At 38.8% G+C, this 8,467-nt stretch overlaps 1 pseudogene; it reads left to right on the plus strand.

Moving 5' to 3' along the window:
* Nucleotides 1-3,423: 3,423 nt before the first annotated feature.
* LOC143858949 (N6-adenosine-methyltransferase non-catalytic subunit MTB-like) lies at nt 3,424-5,826 on the plus strand (annotated as a pseudogene).
* The last annotated feature ends 2,641 nt before the right edge of the window (nt 5,827-8,467 follow it).

An 8,467-nucleotide genomic window follows, 5' to 3' on the forward strand; every position in this document is an offset into this window, starting at 1 on the left:
TCTGACCTTTCTATTTGACCCTTATTGAACCTTGGTATGCTTAGACCTACACTTGGAGTAGTGCTTTATTATGTACTGAGCTTTTTAGCTGACTGTGGTTTATAACATTTTCAGATTTAGATCCTCGTGAGGCGAACGAGGAAGACGAGGCTTAACCTTGGGGATCTTTTAGTTTGATTTGGTCAGTTAGGCAGTGAGTATTATGTGAACCCTGTAAGAGATGTTGCTAAATTTCTTTAAGTTTAGCTTATTTTTATGCTTGGATCTGATATTTTCTGGTAGCCTTGTATACTTGTAGGACTTGCTTTGCAGGTATACAACGCTGTCATATCCTATGCCCAAGGTGGGGTTTGGGGCATGACACCTAGCCCCTTATCCAAAAAGTGCTTCTCCTCTAGGCCTCTGAATTAATTGGTATCAGAGCTACGTGGGCAGTTTTCTGTCTATAAGATTAATTGCCCATGCCCCCCCCCCCCCCCCTCCCTATCGGACCCAATACTTATTGTTTGATCTTGATGGTAACTAACTTTGGCCATAAGCTGAGATTAGATCATTTACACAATCTTTTGGCACGAATTTGTTTCTAACAATTCGACAATATTGATATTTATATTTAGGGGATTGACATTAATATTCCCACTCCCTATAGACAATAATCCCACACCTTTTTGTTATGTAATTTTTGGGGAGTTTAGAGCCACTAATTTTAATTTCCAAATGATTAGGAGTAAATGTCAGTAATTGGTCTGATATGGTGCATTCAATGGTTGATCGGAGTACTAACAAGTTCCAACGACTAATGTTTGGGTATATTAAGCCCAAAGACATTGTTGACTTGTAGAAATTTTGGGGGTTTATATTGAGCCCTGAGATATGGACTAGGAGAAATTTTGGGGCTTTTGTAATTGTTTACACCCATTTTGTATTTGTTTACACAAGAGACCAAGTTATCAGATGATGACTCGTTTGGACCAAGTTAATAAAGTTATACGCCAGTCAGGCATTCCACAGGGATCATTGAGATGATTTTGGGTTACAAACTACTTAGGTTTAAGCTCAACAAATTAATGGTTTGGATCTTCGAACTAAGTGGCCCAGTGAATTTTCTTAAAATAAAAAAGCCGCGTTATATGATGCATGCACGTAGGTGAGGTGGGCCCAGTGTATATTGTGTTGCATATGTCCGTAAGTGAGCATAAAAAAGGGCGGCCCAGTGCATGAGGTTCCCGCCATTGCAGGGTCTAAGGAGGGCTAGATGTATAATAGAATCCGTAGGTGAGCATATATTTCAAAAATATAATGAAAACTACCTTGTTTGAGGATCCAAACCTTTCAGTTGTTGGGCCTTAATGTTAATAGACTGTGCTCCAAAAATCAGCTCCATTGCACGATCCTATCTCTTTAATCTGAGATTTTTTTATTTTTTTATTTTTTTTTGAGGGAATTGTTATAACCTTTGACATCTGTTTAATTAATATAAGACAAGATGAGTTAGTGCAATTATCAAAACATGGTAGTGCCAATATCAGTAGCTTATTTATATTTAGATTATATGCATATAAACTCGAGAGAGGCCCAGAGGCCTAGCCTTTTTTATTATTGTCGAGGATGGTGCCAAAGAAGAACGAGTGGATTTAGTCAAATTAATGTAGATTATAAGGATAGAACTAATGAAATTGAGATGAAGTAGAAAGGAAGCAGTTTCACTGATTTCCCCTCTCGGTTAACATGCCATACTGATCTCTTCTGGTTAGGTATCTAAATAATAAGAGACTCCGCCTATAGCATTTTGTGCTTTCCTTTTAAAACTTGTCATGATATAGATGCCGAGGAAATTGAAAGGTGAGTTCTCATAATCCTGTTCTTACATTGTCTAGTTGTAGTTTTTAATTGATAAGGAATTTCAATAGGGCCGTTGGACATCATTGCCTAAATTCAAAAACTACTAGTCACAGGCCCACCAGCAATAATCATGCAGAAAACCAATCAAAGCCTTTTGGGATTCCTACAAATCCCAAATGATTAAAAGCCATATGAGTTTCAAAGGTGGTCACAGTTGAGGAAATCCAAACCGAAAGGAACTCAGTGACCTTTCCCTCGCCTCGCCTTTCCAAATCGAAGCCATAAAAAAGGTGACCCCAGTTTATGTTAAAAAAATACGTTCGCCTTCATATTACACCATATAACGCATATTTATTAGAAAATTCATTACGATTTTTATTCCATTATCCAAACCGTTCATTTGATGGGGTCCAATGTAAATAAGTCTTTCACTGAAAATCATCTCCATATTATGACCTTAACTATCTGATCTGTAAAAACTACCTTATGGAGTTGATTTTATGGGCAACGCTTATTTACGCTGGTGCCCAAAAAATTAACGGTTTGGATCTTCGAATCAGGTGGTTTCAATTGATTTTTTTTATTTATAAATACACTTTTTATGTTGATCCTAACTCTCCGATCTGGAAAGTCTGATCGGAGGGTTTGGATCATCCTATGGAGTTGATTTTATGGCCCAGGTGGGCTCAATTAATCATCCTATGAACAATTTGGATCTTCGAATCAGGTGGGCCCAATTGATTTTTTTTCCCAAAAAGAGTAAACTTTGGGGAGTGATATCCCCCCACCCCCCTTAACAGTTTATGCTTTTGGAGTTAACGGTTGCCACCCCTTCGTAAAGTTATCTCTGTTCGTTCCGTTTGAAGAAATGAAGGATCCCAAAGAAGGAAAACTGTTAGGGGAGGGGGGGGGTGGGGGGTGGGGGGAGGGGAGGGGATAGCCATCAGACGGGGGAAATAGCACTGCCCTAAACTTTTTATGATGTCCACCTTCTTGAAAGATCTAAACCATTCTTTGTTGGCCCCACCAAGGGTTTGTGGGTTTGAGAGAGAGGGAGAGAGTATCCCGGTTGTAAAAATAATGGGGAGAGAGTGGGAAAGGCCTAAGAAAATGATGAGTTTTTATCATGGTTTTAAATTTCGACCGAAATCCGAAATTTCGGGGAGACCGACACTGAAATCACCCAAAACCGAAACGGTCATTTATTTCGGCCGACATTTTGGTTTTTCCGAAATTTTCCCCCAAAAATCTGTTGACTTGTAGAAATTTTGGGGGTTTATATTGAGCCCTGAGATATGGACTTGTAGAAATTTTGGGGCTTTTGTATTCGTTTAATAAAGTTATACGCCAGGCAGGCATTCCACAGGGATCATTGAGATGATTTTGGGTTAAAAACTACTTAGGTTTAAGCTCAACAAATTAATGGTTTGGATCTTCGAACTAAGTGGCCCAGTGAATTTTCTTTAAAAAAAAAGCCGCGTTAAATCAATTGTATTTGACAGTCTTTCTTTGTAATGGATGCACTTGAAGAATTGATTCGGAGTTACACGGAACCGGATTTGGAGGAGGATTCGTTTGAAAATGCGCAGGATAGGGATTCTCGGTATTCACGAAGCCCTGAGAGAATTGAGAGACATCAAGAGTCTGATGAAATTGATCGAGGTTCCTCTCAATCTGACAACGAAAGAAGCATTAGCCACAAACGAGGCAAAAGATGGGGATGGTGATTTTGACTATAAAACGGAATGGGACTCACAGAGGCGTGAACAGGATAGAATGGATAATGAGAAGCTTCATGGTACACCTGCTTATAGAAAAGATAGAACCAGGACTGAAGGCGTGAAAAACTCGAGTGTTGGAACTACAAATGAGTATTCTGATGTGATAGAGATCAGGCCCAAGTCTCTCGATTATGGGAGCGAGGAGTCTGGATCCATGTCTTCTAGGCATACTACTAGTGCAGGCCAGACTTCTATTAGGGGTTCACAGTCTCCATTTGGAAATAACCAGGGACTGGGGTCTTTCAATAGGGGCATTCCTCAAGGAAGAATAGGAGGCTGGAGAGGACGAAGAGGAAGCGTTCAGGGGAGGGACAGGCAAAGTGTTGTAATCCCAGTGCCTATTGTGGGACCTTCCTTTGGTCACTTGGGCTTGCCACCTGGACCCTGCAGTCGATTGGGCCGAACATGTCCGCAGCTCCAGGCCCACCAATTGTACCAGTTTTCACCTCTCCATCTCCAGGGCCCATTGTTTGGCCTGGACCTCGAGGTTTTGATATGAATATGTTAGCTGCCCCACCTGGACTTTCTCCCATACCACCACCTCGACTGTCAGCACCGCAATTCCTTCCTAATATGGGGACTGGCCCAAACCATGCAATGTATTTTAATCAACTTGGCCCTGGAAGAGGAGTATCTCCTAGCGTAACTGGTCCTGGATTTAATATAATGAGACCAATCGGACGTGGAGTACCTCATGATAATGCTCCAATGGGTTGGGGTCCACCCAGGACTAGTGCTCCCCCTGGTAAAGCTCCTTCAAGGGGAGAGCAAAATGACTGCTCCCAAAATTTTGTGGATACTGGTATGCGACCATAGAATTTCATCAGGGAGCTAGAACTCACCAGTGATGTGGAGGTACCTCATGATAATGCTCCAATGGGTTGGGGTCCACCTAGGATTAGTTCTCCCCCTGGTAAAGCTCCTCAAGGGGAGAGCAAGATGACTACTTTTGGGGATACTGGTATGCGACCACAGAATTTCATCAGAGAGCTAGATCTCACCAGTGTTGTGGAGGATTACCCAAAGCTGAGGGAACTTATTCAGAGGAAAGATGAAATTGTGGCCAAATCTGCATCCCCACCCATGTATTACCAGTGCGACCTGTGCGAGCATGTGTTGTCCCCTGAATTTTTTGGCTCCAAGTTCGATGTCATTCTTGTCGATCCCCCATGGGAGGAATATGTCCATCGGGCTCCTGGTGTTACTGACCATATGGAGTACTGGACACCAGAAGAAATACAGAATCTAAAAATTGAGGTACATCATTTACTTGTCCTAAGTTTATTCACTTCAGTGTTGGCGTATATGATATGGCTTTTGGAAGTCTTTTTTTTCTCTCAAATCTATGTACATAATTACATATACAACATTTGCTGTCCATTCATATTATTTTATAACCTTGTGCCTTTTCTCTGAAGTCTTAATTCTGCTCTTACCATGTTTTCAGGCAATATTGCTGACACTCCTTCATTTATCTTCCTTTGGGTTGGTGATGGTGTGGGTCTTGAGCAGGGACGCCTGTGCCTAAAGAAGGTATGTTAGTTGAGCTTAACAGAAATTACTATTTCACTTACATCGGAATTGAGTATTGATCTTGATTACCACAGCTAAGAGAGGACCCTAAAGAAAATATCTGATAGCATTAACATGAAAACATCTCTTAACTTCATTGCATTGCTTTGGACTTTATTTATTTATTTTGGAAAATGGATGCTTGGAGTTTGGACTTTATGCTCACACATAATACAGACAAAAAAAAAAAAAAACTTCACTGTATTGCCCCTGCTGGAATGCAGTAATGTTTTCAACTGTAATATATCCTTTCATTTCCTCTAATGTGCTTCTTTTTTGTTTGTATGGTATTTTTTTCTCTTAATTTAGTGGGGATTTCGGAGATGTGAGGATATATGTTGGGTGAAGACAAACAAGTTGAATGCGACTCCCGGACCGCGGCATGATTCACACACTTTGTTTCAGCCCTCTAAGGTTGGTTATAATTGCCTTAATATTTTCTGTTTGGTGCATATAATCTTCATTTTTTTATGTATAAATATCTTGTTATAATTTGTGGCCTCATTCTGTGGACTAGGAACACTACTTGATGGGCACAAAAGGAACTGTTCGCCGTAGCACTGATAGTCATGTTATCCATGCCAACATTGACCCAGACATAATTATTGACGAAGAACCTCCTTATGGTTAGGATTCATGATTCCAAATTTGCCACCTAAAAATGTTTTCTGGCCTTCAAATCCAGAATCTGCACACATTTCTTAAGTGGTTTATATTTCTTATGCCATTGTCTGCACTCTGCACAATCACGGAATAAGGTTTGGTCCCATTCATAGGGATTAGGTCCATATCCCATCAAAATTTGAATAATCGAAACAATATGGACTTTTTTGGAGATTGGATTCAGTTACCAATTCACCTATGATTTAGCCGGCACTTTGAATTTATCACCGGCACATGTGTCGTGTCGTGTCCGATGCGACAAGCAGGTCCACACGTATCGACACTCCTTTAGACACCTTTAAATGTAATGCTAGAAGTGTTAGACTTAATACGGGCTTGTGGACACGTTTTTGTACCTTGTCAAGTGTGACATTCCACTTTATTATAGAATATTTTATATGCCTCTTTTATCATTAACTCTTCTTTTATTATAAACTCTTCTTTTAACTCTTCTTTAAGTAATATTTGTTGTTATAACCCCTCCCCTCCCCTAAACCTAAAACTCTAAACAAACTCTTATTCCAATAGGACCAATACTATGTTCATTATATCATATTGGTCTCCCTTACTAGCTGTATATTGGAGACGGAAGATAACTAGATTAAATTGATGAATGTGCTGTTATTTGATTATCTCATGTTTGTTTTAGATTATAGTTGAGATTTATTAGTTTGTTAAATGATTACCATATTTATATTGTTACAAATTATACAATAATTAGTAATTTTATATGCATGTACGTTTCACCATTTTTAGATTTTTAGATGTCCTCATGTCTGACAACTCGTATCCGTGTCCAAACTTGACATAGGAATCCGTATCCACAAATTATGATTATATCTACGTTCTATTTTAGTTGTGTCCCCGTTTCTAAATTTTGGGAGTTTGCCGTATCCGTGTGTCAACACGCGACACTCGTGTTCGTATCCACAAATCATAGCAATTCTCCCTCTCAAGAGGAGAAAAGAGTGAATTATTCCCTCTGTTTGTGTAGTCTATGTATGAATATCCATTAATATGATGTGTTTCATTCGTGGAGCCAACCATGTGTAACGACCTGGATTTGGGGCAAAATTTTAGACATAATTTTTTTTCCAAAATCTCAAAATCCGACTCGCTACCCCAAAAGGGAAAAAAGCTAACTCTCAACTATAAAATAGTAATTTCATTTCCTTTTGAATTTACAAAAACACAAAAAAATCTAGAAGCCTCCTAACATAAGTTGAAACTAATCCACTGAATAAAACAAACTAAGGCAAATTGCCTGACAGGATAACTAGTCAAACCAACAATGGTCGAACACACTTTCCTCGATCCCTTTAAGCTCTCTTATTTTGTGTTTATGTCATCATGTAAACCTATAAAAACTGTAGTAACTGAGTCATAACGAGCCGAACAAGATTCCTTAGTGTCTTGCATAATAAGAGCTACAAAAAGAGAATTACATTATAAAAACATTTCTTATGATTAAACGTTTAGTATAAGCAAAACAAAACAACTATTCATTAAAATAAAGGTAGAAACGGAACTGGAAGTAGAAATATAAATAGTAATAGAGATAGAAACTAAAATTACAAAGATGAATGCATGCAAAAGATTTAAAGGCTGTTTGGGTTAGGGTTGACTCTCGTCCCCTAATATACTTTTTTTTTTTATATTTTTTCTGTTTTTGTCACAACCAAGCCGAGCCCGACCTTTTATCCTTTTATCGGGTTAGATGGGTTGGGTTAGGGTTGATAGATTTAAAGGCTGTTTGGGTTAGAGTTGACCCTCGTCCCCTACTATACATTTTTTTAATATTTTTTTCTGTTTTTGTCACAACCAAGCCGAGCCCGACCTTTTATCCTTTTATCGGGTTAGATGGGTTGGGTTAGGGTTGATAGATTTAAAGGCTGTTTGGGTTAGAGTTGACCCTCGTCCCCTAATATACATTTATATATATATATATATATATATATATATATATATATATATATATATATATATTTTATTTATTTATTATTATTATTATTTTTTATTTTTAATTTTTTTTTCCTGTTTTTGTAGCGACCAAGCCGAACTCGACCCTCTATCGGGTTATAAGATGGGTTGTGCTAGAGTTGATAGATTTAAAGGCTGTTTCGGTTAGAGTTGACCCTGGTCCCCTAATATACATTTTTTTTCTACTTTTTTCCTATTTTTGTCGCGACCAAGCCGAGCCTGACCCTCTATCGAGTTAGATGGGTTGGGTTAGGGTTGACAGATTTAAAGGCTAAGTTAACCCTCGTCCCCTAATATACCTTTTTTTTAATATTTTTTTTCTGTTTTTGTCTCGACCAAGCCGAACCCGACCCGACCCTCTATCGGGTTAGATGGGTTGGGTTAGGGTTGATAGATTTAAAGGCTGCTTGGGTTAGAGTTAACCCTCGCCCCCTAATATACATTTTTTTTAATATTTTTTTTCTGTTTTTCCGAACCCGACCTTCTATCGGGTTAGATGGGTTGGGTTAGGGTTGATAGATTTAAAGGCTAAGTTAACCCTCGTCCCCTAATATACCTTTTTTTTTATATTTTTTTTCTGTTTTTGTCTCGACCAAGACGAACCCGACCCGACCCTCTATCGGGTTAGA

The sequence above is a fragment of the Tasmannia lanceolata genome, unplaced genomic scaffold, assembly GCF_043159265.1.
Source record: "Tasmannia lanceolata isolate RefF3 unplaced genomic scaffold, GAP_Taslan_0.1 ptg000029l, whole genome shotgun sequence".
NCBI lineage: Eukaryota > Viridiplantae > Streptophyta > Magnoliopsida > Canellales > Winteraceae > Tasmannia > Tasmannia lanceolata.